This window comes from Lynx canadensis, chromosome F1, assembly GCF_007474595.2.
Source record: "Lynx canadensis isolate LIC74 chromosome F1, mLynCan4.pri.v2, whole genome shotgun sequence".
Lineage (NCBI taxonomy): Eukaryota > Metazoa > Chordata > Mammalia > Carnivora > Felidae > Lynx > Lynx canadensis.
Window position 1 is genome coordinate 26764342 of NC_044319.2, and position 25328 is coordinate 26789669.

A 25328-nucleotide genomic window follows, 5' to 3' on the forward strand; every position below is an offset into this window, starting at 1 on the left:
GACTTTCTCCTTGAAAGGGGGTGGGGGCCGGGGCCAGTTGTTGCTTTGAGTCCCACAATTACTAGGCAGTGGCACTCACTCCTTCTTTTATTGCTTCTTCACTTTTTCCTTAATTTTATTTTAAAGAGAGAGCATGCAAGCGGGGGAGGGGGCAGAGGGAGAGAATCTTAAGCAGGCTCCATGCTCAGCCCAGAGCCTGACGCACGGCTCAATCCCACAACTCTGGCATCATGACCCAAGCAGAAATCAAGGATCTGGCACTTAACTGAGCCGGCCAGGCGTCCTGCTTCTCCACTTTTCATCAGGTGCCTGGTGCAGTTGAGTCCTAAGTCTCCGGTTCACTCCCCTTACGTGCTCCCACCTCTCTGCAGTAATGAACTTGGAGTGGTGTGAACGGGCTGTTAGTGGGCTTGGAGCACAGACAGGGAAGGTGTGTGGCTGCACATCCCCCAAACCCGAAACAGGCAGAAACGGACGTCACGGGAGCTGCGCGGCCGCAGGTTCGAAGGCGGATTTAGCTGTTTGACCAACTGAAGAAGGAATCGTCACCGTCCCATTCAATTAGCTGCATCCTGCTTTTGAGGCTGGTTACTTGAGGGCCTGGGAAGACAAAATATATTAACAGAACAATCCACAAAATCTTCAGTAATCACACTGATTTTCTTTTATTCTCCCACAATGAAAATAGCTCTGTTGGGTTTTTTTCATGGTTATATAAATAATAGCTGCTTATTACTAAAAAAAAATTTAAACTCTACAGGAAGGTATTGGGAGGGGGGAGAAAGTCAGGATCGCCTGCCACCCAGACATAATCACTGCCTGCTTTTGATGACCAGCTCTCACATCCCTCATGCTTCTTGCACACAGACATGTGCAATTTTAAATAAATGGAATTATATTACAGACGCTGCAGGTTTCTTTCCTTGTGTTACAGAGTGTTTGTGAGGTTACCTTGCTGTCTCTTCATCCGACGGCCCTTCCCCAGGCACCTACTCTCAACAGCCTGTTGTATCAGACAGGCTCGGACAGGAGCAAGTCCCCATGCTCGTATCTGCCGTGAAGGACCTGGTCTCCCGCTCCTGAGGACCGTCCCGCCACACTGCCATCGCTGAGACCAAAACTATTTTAGTCTCTGTTCAACAATCCAGGAAAAGTGATCCTACAAAACCCTAAGTCACTTCAGTGCTAGAAATGGCCCAACAGCTTTCCATCTCTCGCAAGATCATAACAAAGGCCTGGAAATAACCCACAAGGTCCTGCACGATCCACCTCTCCCTAAGTGTCATCTCCTGCCGTTCTGCCTGTTCACCCTCTGCTCTGACATTACTGGTCTCCTCTGCCACAGGGTCTTTGCACATATCATGTCCCCTGCCTGACCCACTCTTTCACTAGGTACTTACAAGGCTCCTTCTCTCACCTCCTCTTGATCTTCATCTTACCATCACCTTCTCAGTAAGGACTTTATTTGCCACTCCATTTAAAATTGTACAGGGGCGCCTGGGTGGCGCAGTCGGTTAAACGTCCGACTTCAGCCAGGTCACGATCTCGCGGTCCGGGAGTTCGAGCCCCGCGTCAGGCCCTGGGCTGATGGCTCAGAGCCTGGAGCCTGTTTCCGATTCTGTGTCTCCCTCTCTCTCTGCCCCTCCCCCGTTCATGCTCTGTCTCTCTCTGTCCCAAAAATAAATAAACGTTGAAAAAAAAAAATTTAAAATTGTACAATCTTCCCCCAACATTCCTTCTCCAGACACCTTTCTCCAGCCAACATGCCATACATAGATTTTACTCATTTATGATCTGCGTCGCCCCACCAGGAGGCAGACTCAGTGACAACAGGGTTATAATCTGATTCTGTTTGTGCACTGCTGTACCTTCAGCACCCAGAAAGCACTGCCACAGGTACGTGCTCAGTATTTGTTAAATGCGTGACTCACGGGATCTCCAGGGTGAAGCAGGGGGCCTACATAATCAACGAGGGCTTGTTCAGTGACTGCAAGTTCCTCCTACAGCTACACTTGCAAGGTCAAATGGTTCCATGAGCCTTGCTGTTCACAAGAGTAGGCAAATGACTTTTTATTCCTAGGGTACGCCCTCTGCTCCACAGACTCCAGAAGCCACAGGTCACTCGTCTCCGGCTGAGTTAATAGCTCAGATGATCCAAGATGGGCTCCACATGGGGAACCTGGGGTACCCCTGCCTCTGAGTCCTTCAAAGTGTCTCCAGTGGGCTTCCCCATCAGTATCCCTTCATCGAGCCCCTCCCTCCCATGCCTTTACATAGATGTGGCTTCTGTGTCTTTCGGTGAAAGCCAGCCAGTCTTCCAGCTCAACTTTGTGTAGGACCCACCAGCCAGCAGCAAGCCAATGGTCATCCTGAACTCTTGACCAACACTGCAGCTCCCTACATCCCACCCCGTCCCTGACTGCAGAGAGGAATCCAGAAACATCAGCCTCCTTCCTAGGGCACAGAGGAGGTGACTGCAACAGATAACTTGAACCTGTTCGTGGTTGGTTTGTCTTATGTTATGGTTTGTGTCTTTGTTTGACCGTTAATTATGTAATATGGACTATCTTTTAATTTTTTAATGCTTTATTTTTTGAGAGAGAATGGACACAGGGGAGGGGCAGAGAGAGAAGGGGACAGAGGATCAGAAGCAGGCTCCTCACTGACAGGCTGACAGCAGCGAGCCCAACATGGGGCTCGAACTCACGAACCATGAGATCATGACCTGAGCCAAAGTCAGACGCTCAACCGACTGAACCACCCAGGTGGCCCATGGACTATCTTTTAAAATCTTATTACCTGGATAATAGAGGCAAGGCAACAAATGTATGAAAGTTCAACCTCTTTTGAATTGTAATCTGTTCTACAATTAACTTGAGGGAAGTGGTGGGATTGGGGGTATGGATGGGGAGACAGTGGATCAGGGACTCCTTTGTCCCTGGTTTGAGAGCTTCTGACATCTGGCCAGAGAGTCTGTCTATGGAAAGAACACACATACAAAGAGACACACAGAGACACACACATACACACACACGCACAACATTCACAACCCAGATGGCAGGAGCCTGAGTGCCAAGCTCTCTCTGGCAAAGGCTGTCTGCCTCCACTCTCCCACCATACCCAGGATCAGAAGTACAGAAGACTAAAAATTTCTAAATGCTGCCCCTGGCCTTGCTGTTGGAACACTCTCTCAAAACGAATACGTATTTCAGCTACCACCAGAGCCAGTCCAACTTCCCTCCCTGATGCTCTCCCCTGCCTCCTTGGAGAAGGAAGGGCCACCCCCCTCCCAAAGCCTTCTACCTTCTTCTTCCAGAAAAAAGCTACTCAGACTTGTCAACAGGGAGATCAGGAAGGGAAGGAGACTAGGCCACTCCATCGTGCCCAAATCCCTGCCAGCCGACAGGCAGATGGCTCCCTCTATCACAGGAAGGGGGTGGGTGGCCAAGGTGGATGTAGGCCCCTTAGTTCAACATTTGGAGGAGTATCTTCTCCCAGGGTGCAGCAGGATTAAATTTTTAAAGACTAAAATATAACTGATTTACAATAAATGTGAAGGTGGGAGCACTCGTGAAATGTGTAGTTCTACCAGTTGTAGGATTTCTTCAATGTAATTATGTCTCTTTCAACTACATAGAGTAATATGAACTCCAGGCTAGACATCGCACATAAAACAGCTCATTTAATATAAGCAGCCTGCAAGGTAAATATTATGATGCCATTTTATACTGATGAGATAAGTCATGTTCATTGAGGCTAGAGGCTCACAGTGGATAGGAGGTATTCTTGTAACTATTTACACTGCATTAATCTCAGATGGATGGATGGATGGATGGATGGATGGATGGATGGAAGGAAGGAAGGAAGGAAGGAAGGAAGGGCAGATTAGTAACAGAAGAAAAGGCAACTAAACCACATTACTTCCCAATATACTAATAGTATGCTACTTGAAGGAATGAATTCGACTGATTAGTAATTAGCATTTCCACAGCTGAGAAAAAGGGAAGCAGGAAGTGGAGGAACTACTGTTATTAGAACCTGTGCTCTGGACCCAGACTGCCCAGGTTCAAACCTCAAACCTCAGATCCACCATTGACTAGCTGGATACCCTTGGGCTAATTATTTTTCTCTGCACCTCAGTGTCCTCATCTGTAAAATGGGGATGTTATAACTTATGTTATTGTGAGAATGGCATGAGTAATGTAAAATAGTATGTAGAGTATTTGGAACTTTGTCTAGCACCTAGAGGGTGCTCCATGAGTGTTGCTGTTGTTATCCACATTTCGCAGGAAGAAACGGAAGCCCAGGGAGGAAGATGATGCTTATTTTGCAATTACTCCAATAATACCACTTTCTATATTGATTGTTGGCAACCCTTTATCCAGTCATGGTGCTACAAGAACATTTCGAGTCAATTCTAGCCAAACAATCCTCAGTTGCAGTGAGGACCTATATATATTTTTTAATATTTATGTATTTATTTACTTATATTTATTTATTTATTTTTCTTAACGTTTTATTTATTTTTGAGACAGAGAGAGACAGAGCATGAACAGAGGAGGGGCAGAGAGAGAGGGAGACACAGAATCAGAAGCAGGCTCCAGGCTCTGAGCCATCAGCCCAGAGCCCGACGTGGGGCTCAAACTCACGGACCGCGAGATCGTGACCTGAGCTGAAGTCGGACGCTTAACCGACTGAGCCACCCAGGCGCCCCTACTTATATTTATTTATTTATTTAGAGAGAGAGAGAGAGAGAGAGAGAGAGAGCGGGAGAGAGACAGAGAGAGGGAGACAGAGAATCCCAAGCAGGCTCCACACTATCAGCATAAAGCCCTACGACGGGCTCGAACTCACAAACCACGAGATCGTGACCTGAGCTGAAGTCGGACGCTTAACCGACTGAGCTTTTTGGACACCAGAAAGGCAGACAAGGAATGGTGGACCTGGAATGAACGATGAGCTATGTTTCCCCCTTGTCCAGGCTGCTATGAACAGTTTGTACCCGGGCACCTGGGGTGTTCAGTTGGTTCAGTGTCCGACTTCAGCTCAGGACATGATCTCGCAGTTTGTGGGTTCAAGCCCCACGTTAGGCTCTGTGCTGACAGCTCAGAGCCTGGAGCCTGCTTTGGATTCTGCATCTCCCTCTGTCTCTCTCTGCCCCTCCCCAACTCACACACACACTCTCTCTCTCTCTCTCTCTCTCTCTCAAAAATAAATAAATGTTAAAAAAAATTTTTTTAAAAAGAGTTTGTATCTCATCAACGTTTGCTGAGCACTCACTGTTCTAAGCTGTTTACGTGAATGGTCTCATTTGGTTCTCAGAACAACTATAAAGGATAAGCAACCAGCCCAAGGTCAAGCACCATTTGTGATTAGCTAACAAAGTTTCCCAGCCAGTGAGGCATTTTCAATCCAGTTGATCCTTGAACAACACAAAGGGTTCAGGCATCAACCCCCATGCAGTTGAAATCCACATATAACTTCTGACTCCCCCCAAACTTAACTACTAATAACCTACTGTTGACTGGAAACTTCACCAGTAACATACACAGTCAATTAACATATTTTATACCTTATATGTGATATATATGTGTTTTTACAATACAGTAAGGTAGAGAAAAGAAAATGTTGTTGGAGTGTATGTGAAGTGTCTGGCACATAGTGAGTGCTGTGTGTTTGTTAAACAGATAGGGAAGTCACCCCCCTCCACTACTCCCTTCCCTCCCCGCCTCCCCCAACCCCACCTCCAGGTCGCTCCTCCAGTAGGCAAAGACGTTTTCTCCTCTGTTCAAATGCAATTTTCCAACCCATTCTATTCCAGAGAGGGGAGAAACCCCGGGGGGGGGGGGGGGGTTGAGAGTTGAGCCTCTTCCTTCTCACCTCTCCCTACCCTACCCTGCCCCACCTCCCAATATCCCAAGCCACCCACTTCTCTTTGTCTCTCTTTAAGCGACCCCGAGCCTTGTTCTGCCCCACCAGGCCCCCACAGACCGGGAGCCGCCCCCCCCCCCCCCCCCCCCCGGCAAGGTTCCGAAAAATGCTCCCTTCGCTTCACCTCCCCTCCCCAGCGCCCCCAGGAGCTCCACTGCCTGCTGGGGGCCTGGGCAGGCAGTAGGCGGGACGTGCGCCTGGAGCTTTGAGCTGTGACCCGAGCCCACACACCGCGGCCCGCTGCGCCACCCAGTGGCGAATTGCAGAATCGACGGCAGAGCAGGTCTGCAGAGCCTGGAGGTCCAGAGGAGGCCTCTGCAGGGGCAAAGGGAAAGAATGCAAAAGAAAGGGAAACAGGGCGGGTGGAAAGAATAGCACCAAAAAGCCTACTGGTAGGCTCTAGATCACAGGGAGTAATTAATTCGGGCGGGAAAGCAGTGATCCCTTGGCAGGGCTGTCTGCAGGGGCGCTTTCACATCCCCCCACCCTACCTCAGGCTTCTCCTCCCACTAGAGAATACTTGGCTGGAAACTGAGGCTCCCTGACATCCCTGCCTCCCCTGGGCCCTGGGCTGGTGAGGAGACCAAGACAGAGGGCTGTCGTGGCGCTGAGGCCAGGAGCAGCTTCCCTCCAGATCAGTGGTGCTTGGAGAGTCCAGATTCCTATCCCAGCTCCTCCCACCTCCATTCCACCAGCCTGTGCCTGCCTTTCCACACCTGAGAAAAAGGATGATCAAAATAAACACCTCCTAACTCCCCCCACGTGGCATATGTGACACTCAAAGGACAGAATGCTGAGGAAAGCATTTGGAAGGACAAAGCCATCATCATTCAAAGTGTCTGATCCATAGGACTTTAGTAAGTAACCATGTGACGACAGGCCTTTACAAATACACTTGCTTAAGGTTCCTCAAGTCCTGACGATTAAAAACTCCTCAGATGAGACATTTCTTTTTGGAGGGGAAAGAAAGGAACACAGAGTTGAGATCCAAAATTGCAAGGTTCCATATGGGAAATTTAAATGATCAAGAATGTCTTGATGATTTAACTATATAGAAGGCAGCTCGCTCTTTAGGAAACCAGTGGAATAGGCTTATGATCCCCTAAAACATTTGGAAGACGAAGGAGGAGCCAAAAGCATTGTCTAGGATCCTACTCAGAACCACTTCAAAGGTAGAATCGCAGAATCACGGGACCTGACCTTGGCCAGTGATGTCCCTGGCAGCGGTGGCCATCCAGATTGCAGGAACACCTTCCCTAGTCTACCTGCAGAGGCATATCCCCTGTATAAGAACAAATCTACCCGCTGGTCCCATTCGGATCTCAGAGGTGGAGTCCAGGCCTCCTGACCATTGGTTCAGTGTCACAGAAACAAAGCTGTCCCCACTTCAGAGTCCAGCACCTGGAACCTCTAGGCAGGATAAGAGTTGACATCAGAGTCAGGGAGAGAAATCAGAAGCAGCCTGGCCCCAGACTCCACCCCAAAATGGAGCAGTGAGCCAACCACATTTATCCACAGCCTCTATACTACGGGCAGGGTAAGAAGATCTGCTTTAGGAGAGAGGATTGGGGCAGGCTGGCCAGAGGCCCAGCACCTGTCAGGGCACACATGAGTTTGGCATTTCAGTTCCTCCGGTAAAGACACCTCTTAAAAGTCCCCTTTGCTACAGGGACCCTATGCAGGTCCTACTGGTCCCCTTCTCCCTTCCCCTCTTGTCCTCTCTCCCTAGCCAGAGAGGTCACACTCATTGTCCTCACAGCCCGTGTGTTTCCACTTCCCAGGGATTTTGTCCTGATTGAGTCTGCTTCTCAGGCTTCTCTTCCCCTTAGCTCATATGCTGCCATGCAACATCTCTTTCTGCTTGATGATCTTACAGAGAATCTTCCAGAATCTTTGGATGTGAACCTTGATAGACATTGCCCCTGAAGCCTCCAAGCCCAGTGGGTCATCAGCATTTGTTGAGTATTGCTGTGTGTGTGTGTGTGTGTGTGTGTGTGTGTGTGTGTGTGTGTGTACTTGCATGGAGGCAGGGAGAGGGCTCCCTCTGAGGTCAGTTTCCACCCTGACCAGAGGTTCCAGGTCTGGACCCTGAAGCAGGGGCAGACCCAGACCATCCCCCAGCTCATGCTGGCAGTACTCATTTCTCATTAATTCAACAAGTCCCCATCACTTGCACCCGGTGTTCAGTGCTGGGCTGGGTATTGGGAGACTTCCTAGGCAAGACGAGATGCTCTCTCAGGACTCCCTCCCTGCATGCCTCCCCTGTCATTCTGTCCTACGGAGAGGCAATGCTCATCTGACCAGTCATATACAAGGGCAGTGATTGGCCCATATCTGCCAGTGGGTGTGGTCACTATTCCTAAAATGTGGACTGGGGAGTGGCTGGCCTGGCCCTCCCTTCCATTCAGTTGGTACAATTCGGTGGCCCAGGCTCTCTCCCTTGTTCTTCTATATGACTGGCCAGAGCACAGAAAGAGCAGAAATTTGGAGAGAACAAGGCCCCCAGGCTCATCCCAGTTTGCCAAGTGGGGTGTGCTATCAGGTGTGACTCTTCTTTCTTCACTCCTCTTACTCTAGGTCACCATCTGAGACTTTGTGGGCAGTGCTTGCTGGGTTTTTAGGTCTGCCTGGGTCCTCTGGCCATAACACATTATTAGCCCCCTCCTACTGCCAATACCTTTAATAATAATACCCCATGCTCCGGAAGAAGCAGTTCAGCAGGTAGGTTAGAGTTAGACTGTGCTACAATTCAAGGTAAGAGCTAGAATATCAGAGAGTTGGGAAAGGCCTCACAGAGACAGCAGAGTTTAAGATTGGCCTTGAAAGGTATATAGGACCCCACAGACATTTGGGGACATGGGAATAGGCATTCCAGGCAGAAGGAACTTGGCTGTGGTTGGAGAAGCGTCAAGAGTCCAGTTTGGTGCTGGCTGCATGAATGTGAACAATGGAAAAAGATTCTGGAAAGTTAGGTAGATGCTACAGGCTGGAGTCCTGAAATGCTGGGACAAGACATTTCCCCCTAATTTAGTAAGGCACCTGGAGCCACTGAAAGCTACGGAGCAAAGAGGGCTGTGGTCAGGACTGAGCTCTAGAAAGAAGAATCTGGCAGAAGTGCATGGGATAGATTGGAGCCAAACCAGACAAGGGCAGGAGGACCAGTCAGGTGGCCGGTATGGTGACCTAGACAAGCAGAAGGTAAGGGTGGGGCAGTGGAACCAGAGCAGGGGCGCCAGGGGGGAGGGCAAGCACAGAACCCAAAAGAAGAGAGAAGACAGACTGTGGAGGGTTGCCAGAAGGTCTCCAGGACAACAGGGGTGCCCTCCACCAAAAACAGGAGGTCAGGGAAGGTGGGGCTGGTTTGCCGAACGTAAGCTTGGCCACCTGCCCCTGGGCCTCTCTACCTCACCTCCTACCGCTGCCCCAGGACCCGCCTCCAGTCCATGCCGGCACAGCTTTCCATCAATATCCAGAGTGTCTCTCGCTTCCACTTCCAGTCTCAGCTCAAGCACTGCCTCCTCCAGGAAGCCACCCCTGAGCCCCACCTCAAGGGCTTAGCTAAATCCCCTCTTGCTTACCTCCTCCCTAACACTGGTGCTGCGTGAACTACAATTGCTGGTTCACTGCTGTTTCCCCATCACCCCGAAGCCTTTTGAGGACAGGTGTTTATTTAACATGGAGGCAACAATGTTTATTGGGCACTTATTATGTTCTAGTGCCTGAGAACATACTGGGGAGTGAGTGCGGCCCCTGCTCGCATGGCATGCTGGGTCTAGTGGAGGAAGCAGGTGACCAGTTAAACAGACTCTCCACACCATGGGAGGGGGGGGCATCTCTTCTTTGACTCTATCTCCCGTCCCTAGCAGGCCCTGGTCCAGAGAAGACTCTTTATAAATGATGGTTGAGTGAAGGAAGGACACGCTGATTTTGAAGTGTGGCGGGACATCCGGAAAGCAGCCAGGAACAGAGGGCTGGAGCTCAGGAGAGAGGAGAGCAGAAGGGATATTTTCAGAAGTTGGCCCACTCACCTGTGAGTTATACAGGTCGTGCTAAACTTAACATGTAGAGTGTGTGGGAGTCCCAGAGCTTACAGGGAACATGAAAATGAGGGAGATTCTGCATTCCTGAGCTGGCTTAAATTAACGGGGGACACAGCCGCAAGCCCAGCTGGGCTGCTCCCTCTCTGAACACATCAGTCAAAGAGAAAACGCTTACACCATGGAATGTTCCTGCTCAAGAAAGCGCTAGAGTCCGTGGCTGAGGGATGCTGCCTCCGTGCAGTGCCCCAGACAGCAAATCCTATCTCTGGGCTCCAGACCAACCAGTGATAATGTTTTTCCTAGTTTAATGCAAGACTTCGGGTCCATCGGAATGCCTGTGGCACTAAGCAAATCTAATGGAGACCCCAAAGTGACATCAAATATGGAAAGGGCCTGTTTTGGGCATAGTTTCTGCTGGTCCTAAAAAAGAATTATCCACATTCCCAGTCAAGAGCTCCCCTTGTGGCTCCCTCTCGGGGAAGCCAGCCCACTGAGGCCCCCTTCCCTCTGCCTCACCCACCTCTGAAACGCAATTATCAGTGCTTAAAGCCAGACTACAGCTACCCACAGTCTCCAGCTGTCTGAAAACACTTGCAGGGAAACAGAGCCTCCCCAGTCAGATGGCAGACTCTCCTCCTCTGAGCCCCCTCCCCACCACAGCCCACCTCTGCGGTGCCTATGACCTCCGGCTTACCCTCCAGCACCACATTCAGCATCTGGAATCCAGACTGAAGGCCTCGTGAAGGCAAGGGCCGTGTCGTTTTGCTCACTGTGGCATCCCCAGCATCTAGTACATCTCCTGGCGCACGGAAGGCCTTTTACAAGTATTTGTGACGTGCAGTCAACAAACTCTGAGCACCTCTCGTATAAGCTATAAAGATGTGCCCGTTGGGTTTTCTGCCTGCTGGACCTGTCCTTCCTAGGACACTGCACAGAAAGGACAGCCAGGGGTCCTCCTACCGAGAGCCTGCTCTGCAGGCGACCTGAGCATCCTGGGAAGTATTGGGCTCCGAGGAGTCCGTGTCCAGCGCCTTCGGCTCCCTCGGCCTCCCTCTGCCTGAGCGTGGGTCTAGCCAACACCCCCTCTTTAAACCTGCAATGAACACATGCCGGCCCCTCCCCTCCCGAGATGTCCTGCTCCCCTCACCCCAGAGCCCCCTTGCCAAACATTCCTGGAAACATTCCAGAGGGCATCTTCTCAGACAAGATATATGGCATGGCTTCCTTACCAACCTGGGACACCTAAGCCTCCCAAATTACTTCTGCCTTTGTTCTAGACAATGAGGTGGGGAAGCAGAATTCCTCACCCTCCAGAAGGGTTAAAGCACATTCTAGAAAGACAGACGGCCGGCTCAATCGCCAGCATACCTTTCCTCCAGTCCTCCAGTCCTGGCTCCACCACTTACATTCTGGTGACACTGGGAAAGTTCTGCATCTCTGTTGGCCTCAGTTTCCTCACCTATAAAATGGGGATGACATTAATAGTTCCTACTTCATTGGGACGAAGATTGAACAAAATAATCCATGTAAAGCACTTGGAAAAGTGAGTATGTGATACAAGATTAACTTTTATTATAATTATTACCTTTAGGTGCTATTATTATTACTGTTAACTATTATTATAATTATTTTCTTTAGTTCAGAAAGGGCCTCATCAGAAGGTGCTTACTTCAATACATACACACACACACACACACACACACACACACACGCTCACACACACTGGCTCCCTCTTCCCAGTCTAGGGTGGCTAATTAAACCAGAGCCCTCTGCCAGCAGGAGGCCCCTCCCCACCTACTTATGGAAACACCTCTGCCAAATATCACGCTCTCCCCTCCTCCAACAAAAATGATTTTTTTTAAGATTTTATTTTATTTTTTTTTTCAACGTTTTATTTATTTTTGGGACAGAGAGAGACAGAGCATGAACGGGGGAGGGGCAGAGAGAGAGGGAGACACAGAATCGGAAACAGGCTCCAGGCTCCGAGCCATCAGCCCAGAGCCTGACGCGGGGCTCCAACTCACGGACCGCGAGATCGTGACCTGGCTGAAGTCGGACGCTTAACCGACTGCGCCACCCAGGCGCCCCAAGATTTTATTTTTAAGTAATCTGCATACCCAACATGGGGCTCAAACTCACAACTCTGAGATCAAGAATCACATGCTCTTCCTACCGAGCCAGCCAGGTGACCTCAACAAAAATGGCGTCATCATGATATTATACATGGAAAATCCGATAGACTCCACCAAAAGTCTGCTAGAACTGATACATGAATTCAGCAAAGTTGCAGGATACAAAATCAATGTACAGAAATCAGTTGCATTCTTATACACTAACAATGAAGCAACAGAAAGACAAATAAAGAAACTGATCCCATTCACAATTGCACCAGGAAGCATAAAATACCTAGGAATAAATCTAACCAAAGATGTAAAGGATCTGTATGCTGAAAACTATAGAAAGCTTATGAAGGTAATTGAAGAAGATTTAAAGAAATGGAAAGACATTCCCTGCTCATGGATTGGAAAAATAAATATTGTCAAAATGTCAATACTACCCAAAGCTATCTACACATTCAATGCAATCCCAATCAAAATTGCACCAGCATTCTTCTCGAAACTAGAACAAGCAATCCTAAAATTCATATGGAACCACAAAAGGCCCCGAATAGCCAAAGGAATTTTGAAGAAGAAGACCAAAGCAGGAGGCATCACAATCCCAGACTTTAGCCTCTACTACAAAGCTGTCATCATCAAGACAGCATGGTATTGGCACAAAAACAGACACACAGACCAATGGAATAGAATAGAAACCCCAGAACTAGACCCACAAACGTATGGCCAACTCATCTTTGACAAAGCAGGAAAGAACATCCAATGGAAAAAAGACAGCCTCTTTAACAAATGGTGCTGGGAGAACTGGACAGCAACATGCAGAAGGTTGAAACTAGACCACTTTCTCACACCATTTACAAAAATAAACTCAAAATGGATAAAGGACCTAAATGTGAGACAGGAAACCATCAAAACCTTAGAGGAGAAAGCAGGAAAAGACCTCTCTGACCTCAGCCGTAGCAATCTCTTCCTCAACACATCCCCAAAGGCAAGGGAATTAAAAGCAAAAGTGAATTACTGGGACCTTATGAAGATAAAAAGCTTCTGCACAGCAAAGGAAACAACCAACAAAACTAAAAGGCAACCAACGGAATGGGAAAAGATATTTGCAAATGACATATCGGACAAAGGGCTAGTATCTAAAATCTATAAAGAGCTCACCAAACTCCACACCCGAAAAACAAATAACCCAGTGAAGAAATGGGCAGAAAACATGAATAGACACTTCTCTAAAGAAGACATCCAGATGGCCAACAGGCACATGAAAAGATGTTCAGCGTCGCTCCTTATCAGGGAAATACAAATCAAAACCACACTCAGGTATCACCTCACGCCAGTCAGAGTGGCCAAAATGAACAAATCAGGAGACTCTAGATGCTGGAGAGGATGTGGAGAAACGGGAACCCTCTTGCACTGTTGGTGGGAATGCAAATTGGTGCAGCCGCTCTGGAAAGCAGTGTGGAGGTTCCTCAGAAAATTAAAAATAGACCTACCCTATGACCCAGCAATAGCACTGCTAGGAATTTACCCAAGGGATACAGGAGTACTGATGCATAGGGGCACTTGTACCCCAATGTTCATAGCAGCACTCTCAACAATAGCCAAATTATGGAAAGAGCCTAAATGTCCATCAACTGATGAATGGATAAAGAAATTGTGGTTTATATACACAGTGGAATACTACGTGGCAATGAGAAAAAATGAAATATGGCCTTTTGTAGCAACGTGGATGGAACTGGAGAGTGTGATGCTAAGTGAAATAAGCCATACAGAGAAAGACAGATACCATATGGTTTCACTCTTATGTGGATCCTGAGAAACTTAACAGGAACCCATGGGGGAGGGGAAGGGAAAAAAAAAAAAAAGACGTTAGAGTGGGAGAGAGCCAAAGCATAAGAGACTGTTAAAAACTGAGAACAAACTGAGGGTTGATGGGGGGTGGGAGGGAGGGGAGGGTGGGTGATGGGTATTGAGTAGGGCACCTTTTGGGATGAGCACTGGGTGTTGAATGGAAACCAATTTGTCAATAAATTTCATATATAAAAAAAAAAAAAAAAAAAAAATGGCGTCATCCCACACCCTCCTATACGCTATATAGGAATCACCATAGCCTGACCGCTGTAACATACAGTCTCCCAAGCCAAGGGCTCAATACAACACAGGCTTGTTTTTCATTCGTAATCCTATATGTCAGGGGGAGGGATATTCTGCTTCATGAAATCATTCAGAAAACCAGGCTCCTTCCTAGTGGCTCCACCATCTTCCTGGGCCTTGGGGTCCCACCCGGCTCCTCTGCACCCACCCAGAAGGTGGGAAGAAAGCACACGGAAGTTTTAGGAATACAGACTTTAGGACCGTCCTGGACAGGGGTGTGTGTCTGTTTAGCCTCTAGGGTTGGCCAGGAGCTCAGTCCCATAACACCACCTTACTGCCCTGGAAGCTCAGGAAGTCTTTCCAAATGCCCAAGAGGAAAATAAAATCTGTTCGATGAACACAGCCTACTGTGTGACCTACTCCTGAAGCAGAGGCTTCTCTAGAAGGGAACTTGAATGTATTTTCTGAAGGACACGCCCTCAGAAAATAGCCCCAAAACAGGGCCCCAGGTGTCCCCCTCCAAGCCTACATCAGATGATGACCCATTGCGCCTCGGCAGCCGAGGAGAAAGAAGGTGGTTTGGGAATGGGACAGAGCTGGACCCACCTCTCAGCTCTATCTGTTCCTCAGACTTCTCACGCCTTCTGCATCAGCTTCCTCTTTTGCAAAGTGCAAGTGGTGACACAGGGTGGTGACCAGTTGGAGGGAACACATGTAAAAGGAGATCATGAAGGGAACATGGCCCCCCTCCTCCTCTTCTCCCATGCCCCAACCTCATGGCACCATACAGGATTGAGATCAGGATGGTCTGTGAATGTATTTAAATAAACACAAAATCTGGAAACCCAAATCCCTCCCCGCCCCAACCAAAGCCAGCTTGATCCTTTTCATTCCTCCACCCCACCCCCAATCCCACACTTGTTGCTCTGACGCAGATGGCCTGTGGAGGCTGAGAACCAAACAGTATGGGGAATTGGTTGCTTCCTCAGCTCCTACAGATTCTGTCCCTAATTGCAAACCCATTCGGGATATATTCTCAAACAAGAAGCTTTGCACTAACCACTAGTTCCTAAACAAACAAAAAAACAAAAATCAGGGCTCAAGCCTTGTTCCTCATTCCCCCACTGCTGGCTCCTGGCACACCTTGCTTTAAAACAATTACTTGGGAAACAAAGGGCAACACCCACTCTGTTCGCCCCTCCATCCAAGCAGGAGTCATTGTTCTCCTAGCAACAGGACCTGCCCCAGCTGCACTGTGTTTGGTGCTTGGGTTACCCCAGCCAGCAGCCGAGGGCGTGCACCGTTGCTAGGAGAATCTGAACTTGAGTTTAAATTTGCAACCTCTCTTCCCAGGCGCACCTTTTCCTCAGCTGCAAACGGACACCCACTCAACAGCAGGACCCACAGCCCTGGGCCCCACAAGGAAATCCCCAGCTCAGATAAGACTCACGTGCCTCTTTTCTTCCCCCCTCTTTTTTTTTTCTTTCTCTGTTGATTTTCAAACGGATCCATCAACCACACAAACAAACAAGAATTATGAAGAACTATCCATTAGACACTAACAACTGACCTATTGCCATGCACTGTTCTGGGGGACACAGCTAGGAAGAAAACAGGCAAGTCCTTGCACTTGCATCTGGAGGGAGTGGGGGTGGTAAATAGTGAGATAACATCGGTCAGGGTTCTCCAGACAAATGGAACCAGTAGGAAATACGTATGTGTGCATGTATACGTATGGGTATAGAGAGATTTATTTCAAGGAATTGGTTCATGTGATTGTGGGCACTGGCAAGTGAAATCTGTAGGGTAGGCTGGCAGGCTGGAAACTCAGGCTGGTGCTGAGGCTGCAGTCTTGAGGCAGAATTTCTTCTTCCACTGGGAAATTTCAGTTTTGCAGTTAAGACCTTTCAACTGATTAGATGAGGCCCACCCAAGCTAGAACGAGCATCTCCTTCCTTAAAGTTAACGGATTGTACATGTTCCCACATGCATAAAATGCCTTCACAACAGCAGTAGGTTAGTGTTTGATTGAATAACCAGGTACAACAGCCAAGCCAAGCTGACATGGAAATTAACCATGACAGCTACATATATACCTGTGTGGGGCAGTGATAAGTGCAACGGGGAAGGAGAAAGCAGGGTGATGGGGTCAGGGAGCCCCAGGCAGGGGGATGGCAGGAGGCCCACTATGTGAAATACACTACGTTGCTCAATATGAACCTGAATGAAAAATAAACACACCTAGGCAATGCACTCAGAAAGCAAAAACTCCTCACCCAGGACAGGAGATGCCCCTGGTAGAGCTCTCATTAGATTGCTTGACATCCAAAGCAAGCCTTACAGTCTCCTGGGCCTGTTCATTCTGCAGACATGAATGCCCATGCAACAGCCTCCTGGCGTCTACGCTTGCTCCCTTCACTATCCTGCCTGGGTTCCTCAGGGTCCCGGGGCACTCCGGACAACAGGCCCTTCCAGCCCCCCAACCCCCACTCTGGCCTCCGGCCTCTTCTCCCCTTATCTCATCGCTTGCATGCCCCTCTTTCTGCAGCTCGGTTCCCAATACCCTTGGCCTGATTCTGCCTCAGGGTCTTTGCCCTTTCTGCTTGCATGGGCTGAAGGGTCTCCTCTTGGCCATTTCCTCAGCTTTCCCACCGGCACCCCGCTCAGAAAGGCCAACCGCTGGCTAAAATAGCACCTCCCTGTCACTCTCTGTACCTTAGCCTGTCTGCTTTGTCTTCACAGCACTTACCTTAAATATATATTTATTTGTTAATCATCTGTCTCCTCTCACTTGAATGCAGGGGCAGGAACTCTGGGTTTCATGTATACCTGTGGTAAAATAACATAAAATCTACCATTTAAGGGGTACAATTCCATGACATTTCATACTTTTACAAGATTGTACAATCATCACCACCACCGAGTTTCAGAACATTCTCATCACCTCGAGAGGAAACTCTGGACCCATTAACCAGTCACTGTCCGTTCCTCCCACACACAGCCCCTGGCAATCACTAACGTGATTTCTGTCTCCGTGGACTGTGGACATTTCATATAAACGGGATCATACCACATGTGGCTTTTTGTGTCTGACTTCTTTCACTTACCATAATGTTTTCGAGGCCCATGCGTGTTGTAGATCAAAGCACTATTCTGCTTCCTTTATGGCTGGATACCACTCCACGTATGGATATGCCGCGTTTTCTTTAGCCATTGGTCAGCTGATGGACATTTGGGTCGTTTGTAACTTCCACAATTTTAAGTGGTGTTGCAATGAATATTTGCATGCAAGTGTTTGTTTGAAGGGCACTCTGTTTTGATCACTCTGTGTCCCTGACCTGTGAACAGACCTGCACAGAGAAAGGCTCGATAATTAAAAGCTACGGACAGTTGTATCTTCAGATAAATAAAAGGCAAGGTTTGGGCATCTGATGTCCTCAAGCTTTAGGTCCCCTCATCTGCCCTCTCTGCCACAGCCCGGGACTGACACCCCTGCATCTTCCTCTTCCCAAACCCACACTCGGGGTCCGCAGCCAAACCCCACCCAGCAGTGGGGCGGAGGTCCAGCTGGGCTCTTCCCCCGCTGCCCAACTCCCCGGAAGTAAGCATACCCCGGCCGTGGAGAGAAATAGGCCCTTCTGAATTCTCATGCAGCTCCAGGATGCCCCGAAACAGAGCATCGCAATTAGAAGAATGTCTCTAAAAAAGATAATATCCCCGGCATTGGCTTCCTCAGGTTGCCATAACTAAGTGCCACAGCCTGGGTGGCTTAAAGCAGAAGAAATTTGTTCTCTCACAGTTCCGGAGGCCGGACGTCTGAAATCAGGGTGCTGGCAGGGTCATACTCCCTCTGAGTTCTCTAGGGGAGGATCTTCCCTTGCCTCTTCCTAGCTGTGAGGGGATTCCAGCAATCCTCGGCGTCCCTCTCTTACAAGGACACCAATCATATTGCACCAAGAATGCTCCCTAGTCTAGTATGACCTTATCTGAACTAAATTACATCTGCAATGACTTTATTTCCAAATAAGGTCACATTCTGAGGTACTGGAAAATTAGGCCTTCAATATATCTTTTGGGTGCCACAGTTCAACTCATAACCTTAGAGACAGTAATGGGATACACATCCTTGATCTCACTAAAGTGTAAATGACTGATGAGGTAGGAGGTGGGCAGGGAACCGCCCTGCAAAAGAAGAGGGGAGAGGACCATGCATATGCCATGCACAGACAGGTGGTTCCACTAATGAGAAGTGGGGTAAGAGGACCAAGGACGGAGCCACAAAGACTGGTTTCTTTGTCTTTCCCCTGATTTAGCTGAGGGACTACAGTTTAGCAGGTGCAGCTGCCAAACAGATAAAGGGGGTATCTCAGGTCTCCTAGAGAGATCCTTTTAACACTCAGACCAGTTCACTCCTCCTCTCAAAACCCTCCCAGGGCTCCCTTGGCAAGTGGCCTAAAGTCCACGAGGCCCCACGCCATCCACCCTCTGCCTCCACACACACTCACCTCCTATCGCTGCCCCACCACTCAGCCCACGCCAGCCTCACTGGGCTCCTTGCTGTCCTGGAAAGTGTCCTGCCCCAAGCCTGTGTCCTGCTATTCTTCCTGCCTGGAATGTTCTACTTCCTTCAGAGATCTCTGTGGCCCGAACTGTATCTTCTCAGGCCTTCCCTGACCACCTTATCCCTTCCCCAGCACTTCCCTCGCCCTCACCTTGCTAATTGTCTCCCCAGCACTTACCAACCTCTGATATACAGGTACTTGTCTCTTGTCTGCCGGTCTTCCTCCACTGGACTGTGAACACCACGAGGGCAGGAACCTTGTGTTGTGTTTTCACTGCTGCATCCCAGGCCCCCAGAGCCGCCTCATGTACTAGGTGTTCAGTACATTTGCATCAGATGAAGGAAGCTGCTTCTGCCCTACCATGTGCTTCGAGAACCTTGCAGCTACTTAGGGGCCCACCTGGATCCTCCAGGCTAATCTCCCCATCTCAAGATTCTTAACTAAATGCCATCTGTAAAGTCTCCTTTGCCATGTGCGGTAACCTTCACAGGTTCCGGGGGTTAGGACGTGGGCGTCTTTGGGGACCATTATTCAGCCTACCGCAGGCAGGAAGGGCAGACCTGCTCCTCAGCCCTTTTGCATTGACGTCTGTCCGCTGCTGGGTCTGTAATAGAGGCCTCCTACCCACCCTCCTGAGCCTCTCCCCAACCCCAGCTTCGGGGACTCCTGACCAAGTGGTACCCCTTCACCCCAGGCTTTCCACAGCCCCAGGTAGCTGCAGGCCCCGGCTCACACCTGCTCCTTCCTGCTAAGGCTGAACCAGGCTGGGCAGGCTTAGAACCATTGTCACAGCAGCCAGGACAGTGCCACATCCTTCAGCTTGTTTCAGGGGGAGTGTGGAGGCAAGAGAGGGATGCAGGGGTATAGATGGGTGTCCCTAGGCCTCTTCTGTACTTTTCCTTCTCATCTTTCACCCCCTGCTTCTTCTCTCATGCTGGGCACACTCTGATTTTCTTCTCTTATTTTCTATCCTCCTCCACCTCAGCTAGCAACACCCAGTGGCAGTGAGCACTTTCCACCCTCAGTGCACGAAGGAGAGGAAGTTCACTGAGCCTTTGCTATTTCTCTCCCTCGCGCACATATACACACGTGCACACACACAGAGGAATCATATGCTGAGTCATATTCTGAACAATGTTTGCCAGCAAAAGAGGCCGAGGTCATGGACCCCACCCCAGCCCAGCCCTGTGTGATGATAAGAGCTACAGAGCCAGAAGGGCCAGCCCCCAATGCCATCATCATCCCTGACTGGCCGTGAGACCTGACCTGCAGACACTCAATGTTCTCATCTATAAAATGAAGATAATATCCCAAATGGAATGGCTTCCCCAATTTGTGGTCCCCAGAATCTTGGCATAACTTTACAAAATATTCTTGATGTAGAAGAATCTTTGTAACAACTGCACAAGGAAGAAACAGATCATGGATGCAAGAATCTCTTTTAACTTTTAACAGCTGTGACAATTTTGTGGCTATCCAAGAGTCATAATTGGTTTAGACGGGGCGGGGGGGGGGGGGGGCATTAGCAAAGACTAATGAACTTCAGAGGAATTCTAGTTTGGCTAACTGGTTGAATCATTTATTCATCAAGAATTGGGATAGCTGGTAATAACCAAGTTCTGCTATGCAAGGGAAGAGACATTTAAATGTAAAACATGATATTAATGTAAATGTAAAAACAGGATCCCTTTCCTTGGGCTGTCTAGTAAGGGAGGTACACCTGTAAACAGGTCATTATAATGCAGTGTGATATGTGCTAACAGAACTCTGTGTACCAGGGGCTGGGGCAGAACAGTGGGGGAGTAGCCAGCTCTTCCTGGGGCTGTTGGGAAGGTTGCTCACATCCCAAGCCAAGCTTGGAAGGTGAGGAGGCAATGGCAGGAGAACAAAAGGGTGAAGCGAAATGAAAGCAGCGGGGGCAATGCAGGCATACCTCAAGAAGCAAGACAAATATCAAACCACCTAACCTTACACCTAAAGAAGCTAGAAAAAGAACAAACAAAACCCAAAACCAGGAGAAAGAAGTAAATAATAAAGACTAGAACAGAAATAAATGATACAGAAACTAAAAAAACCAATAGAACAGATCAGTGAAAGCAGGATCTGTTTCTTTGAAAACATCAACAAAATCGATGAGAGAGAGAGAAAGAGAGAGGACCCAAATAAACAAAATTACTAATAAAAAAAGGAGAGATAACAACCAATACCATAGAAATAAAACAATTGTAACAGAATTGTAACCTGCATGCCAACAAATTGAACAACTTACAAGAAATGTATAAGTTCCCAGAAACATATAACCTACCAAAACTAAAGCAGGAAGAAAAAGAAAATTTGAACAGACTAATCACCAGCAATGAAATTGAATCAGTAATCAAAAAAACTCCCAACAAACAAAAGCCCAGGACCTGCTGCAAATTCTATCAAACATTTAAAGAAGAGTTAATAACCATTCTTCTCAAACTATTCAAAAAAATACAAGAGGAAGGAAGACTTCCAAATTCATTCTGTGAGGTGAGTATCAGCCTGATACCAAAAACAGATAAAGACACATCACAAAAAAAGAGAACTACAGGCCAATATCTCTCATGAATATAGATGCAAAAATCCTCAACAAAATAGTAGCAAACTGAATCCAACAATGTATTTTTAAAAACCATACACCACAATCAAGTGGGATTATTCCCAGGATGCAAGGGTGGTTTAGTATTCACAAAACAATCAACATGATAATGTCACATCAATAAGAGAAATGATAAAAACCGTATGATCATTTCAATAAATGCAGAAAAAGCACTCAACAAAGTACACCATCCATTCATGATAACTCTCTGCAAAGTAGGTCTAGAGGGAACATACCTCAATGTAACAAAGGCCTTTTATGAAAAACCCACAGCCAACATCATACTCAACGGTGAAAACCTGAGAGCTTTTCCCCTAAGGTCAGGAAAAAGAAAGGATGTCCATTTTCACCACTTTTATTCAACATAGTACCGGAAGTCCTAGCCACAGCAATCAGACAACATTAAAAAAAAAAAAAAAAGCATCCAAGCTGGTAAGGAAGAAGTCAAATTCTCATTATTTGCAGACGACATATCATATATAAGAAACCCTAAAGGCTCCACCAAAAAACTACTAGAACTGATAAATTAATTCAGCAAAGTCTCAGGATACAAATCAGTGTACAGAAATCTGTTGCAGGTCTATACATGAGTAATGAAGCAGCAGAAAGTGAAATTAAGAAAACAGCTCCATTTACAATTGTACCAAAAACAACAAAATACCTAGGAATAAACTTAACCAAAGAGGTGTCTGAAAACCACAAAACACTGATGAAAGAAACTCAATACGACTCAGAGAAATGGAAAGACATTCCATGTTCATAGATGCGAAGAACTAATATTGTTAAAATGTCCATACTGCCCAAAGCAATCTACAGATTTAATGTAATCCCTATCAAAATACCAATAGCATTTTTCACAGAACTAGAACAAATGATCCTAACATTTGTATAGAGCCACAAAAGACCTCAAGCCAAAGCAATCTTGAAAACAAAACTGAGGGGGCGCCTGGGTGGCGCAGTCGGTTAAGCGTCCGACTTCAGCCAGGTCACGATCTCGCGGTCCGTGAGTTCGAGCCCGCGTCAGGCTCTGGGCTGATGGCTCGGAGCCTGGAGCCTGTTTCCGATTCTGTGTCTCCCTCTCTCTCTGCCCCTCCCCCGTTCATGCTCTGTCTCTCTCTGTCCCAAAAATAAATAAAAAACGTTGAAAAAAAAATTAAAAAAAAAAATTAAAAAAAAAAAAAGAAAACAAAACTGAAGGTATCACAATTCCAGATTTCAAGTTATATTGCAAAGCAATAGTAACTAAAACAGTATGGTACTGGCATAAAAAAAGACAAATAGATCAAATGAATAGAACAGAAAACCCAGAAATAAACCCCAAAATTATATAGTCAACTAATCTTTGGCAAATGAGGAATGAATATACAATGGAAAAAAGACAGTCTCTTCAACAAATGGTGATGGGAAAACTGGACAGCAACGTACAAAAGAATGAAACTGGACCACTTTCGTACACCATACACCAAAATAAACTCAAAATGGATCAAAGACCTAAATGTGATACCAAAACCATAAAAATCCTTGAAGAGTACATAGGCAGTAATTTCCCTGACATCAGCCAAAGCAACATTTTTCTAGATAGGTTTCCTGAGTCAAGGGAAATAAAAACAAAAATAAAGTATTGGGACTTCATCAAGACAAACAGCTTCTGTGCAGCAAAGGAAACAATCAACAAAACTAAAAGGCCACCCCCTGCTTGGGAGAGGATACTGGCATATTCAATAAAAGGTTAGTATCCAAAGCATACAAAGAACTGATACAACTCAACACCAAAAAAAGAACAAAACAAACAAATAATCCAATTAAAAAATGCGCAGAAGATATGAACAGACATTTCTCAAAAGAAGACATACAGAGAGCCAACAGACACATGAAAAGATGTTCAACATCGTCGTAGACTCTGGGTCTGGAGTTCTCTCTTGTCCAGCAAGAGAGGGGAGGCAGGATTAAAATGCGAGAGACGCTAATGTCCTGGAGGAGACAAGAGCCCTGAGTAAGTGTCCTTGCTCAGTTTTTATTAGGATCAGAAGGCTTACAAATGTGATGGACGTGCAGAAGAGACAATGAAACCGTGAACATTAACTCATGTGGGTGGGAGAAAGGGGATTTTGAAGATATGGGGTGTTAGGGGTTTGGGTCAGTACAAAACAAAATCCAGCCACCAAGGATATGGTTGTTTATGGAAGGCAGGAGGCACCTCATCTGTTTATCTTAGCTTGCCTAGGGGATAGACTTGAAAGTGCCTGCTACCTCAGGGTCAACGAGGCACCTTTCTTTTGCTAATTAGCTCTGCTCTGGGCAACTTCTCCCTCCTGTGGTCTCTAGCCCGTTTACTTGTTTACCTATTTTGGTCCTTTCCTCCTGTGAAAGCAGCTTTCTGCTATTATACTAAGAGGGTGGGGGAGTGGGGAGGTGAGGGGTGCTTCTGCCCTGACGACCTAGATCTTGATAAACGATTCTTATGCTTTCCTCCTGAGGCTTCCTATTCATTCCTATGTGCCTTGTTAACTCAGGGAATTCCTAAGCTTATTCCCCACACATCACTGTCATCAGGAAAATGCAAATCAAAACTCTAATGAGATATCACCTCACACCTGACAGAATGGCTAAACTCAAAAACACAAGAAACAAGTGTTGGTGAGGATGTGGAAAAAAGGGAACACTCTTGCACTGTTGGTGGGAATGAAAGTTGGTGCAGCCACTGTGGAACACAATATGGAGTTTCTTCAAAAAATTAAAAATAGAGCTACCCTATGATCCAGGAATCACACTACTGGGTGTTTACCCAAAAAACACAAACACACTAACTCAGAGGGATACCTGCACCCCTATGTTTACAGCAGCGTTGTTTCCAATAGCCAAACTATGGAAGTAGCCCAAGTGTCCACCAACTAAAGAATGGATAAAGATATGGTATATAGTCAATGGAATATTATTCGGCTATCAAAATAAATGAAATCTTGCCATTTGCAACAACATGGATGGAGCTAAAGAGTATAATGCTGAGTGAAGTCAGTCAGAGAAAGACAAATACCATATGATTTCACTCATACGTGGAATTTAAAAAACGAAATAAACAAGCAAAGGGGAAAAAAGCAAACCAGGAAACAGACTCTTAATAGAGAACACTCTGTTGGTTACCAGAGGGGAGATGGGGGCGGGGACTGGGGATGGGGATTAAAGAGTACACTTAACATGCTGAAAAACATAAAATGAAATTAGTGCTCGCTTTGGCAGCCCATATACTAAAATTGGAACAATACAGAGAAGATTAGCCTGGCCCCGTACAATTCGTGCAAACTCATGAAGCTTCCGTATATTTGCGTCATTCCCCCAGCAAACTGCTACCCTTTGCCGATTAACTCAGAGGAAACAATAGGAGTCAAAACACAACATGCCACACTGAATGATGAAATTGTGATATTTCGCTAGAAAGAAATTTTTTTAATGAAATTAAAAAAATAAAAAGAATCTCAGGTGATGGATGGGCACACGGCATCAGAGGTCGGGGGAACCCACAGCATCCAGACCAAGCCTTGACCAGAATCAGCCCCAGCTTTCACAACAGTGTTGCACACTGGAGCAGCCCCAGACCCCTCTCCATTCTCCACTCCTCGGACCCCCACCACAACCCACAGGGGCCACAGGAGGGGACTTTGGGGCTCTTTTACCTTGTTTTACCACACGCTGGTAAGGTCAGCATCGTCCTTTGAAGAACTTCCGCAGTGGGTGCAGGCTTGTACGTCCCTTGTACTGCACCTGAAAGTACAACGCTGCAGGTGTCTGACGTCCTAATGTAGTTCTGCCTTTACAAGCCAAGAAGAGACCGGAAAGCGAGGCTGAGGCGAGAAGAAAGTATCCTTTCTAAGTTCATAGCTATCCGATTATTAGCATAATTGCTCAGCACCCGGTCCTCAGGTTAATTGTGGGGGTGGGGCCTAAAATAATGTAAGGAAAGCACATA

General features: G+C 47.3%; 1 long non-coding RNA gene and 1 pseudogene across 1 annotated transcript; one reads left to right on the forward strand and one right to left on the reverse strand.

The window, feature by feature from the left end:
• Positions 1-221: 221 nt before the first annotated feature.
• LOC115505393 lies at positions 222-14910 on the reverse strand. Its single transcript, XR_003966010.1, has 3 exons — positions 14786-14910; positions 11340-11430; positions 222-600 (listed from the first exon to the last, which is right to left on the reverse strand). It is a non-coding gene; the product is annotated as an uncharacterized LOC115505393 (long non-coding RNA).
• Positions 14911-24585: 9675 nt separating this feature from the next.
• LOC115505736 lies at positions 24586-24686 on the forward strand (annotated as a pseudogene).
• Positions 24687-25328: the final 642 nt, after the last annotated feature.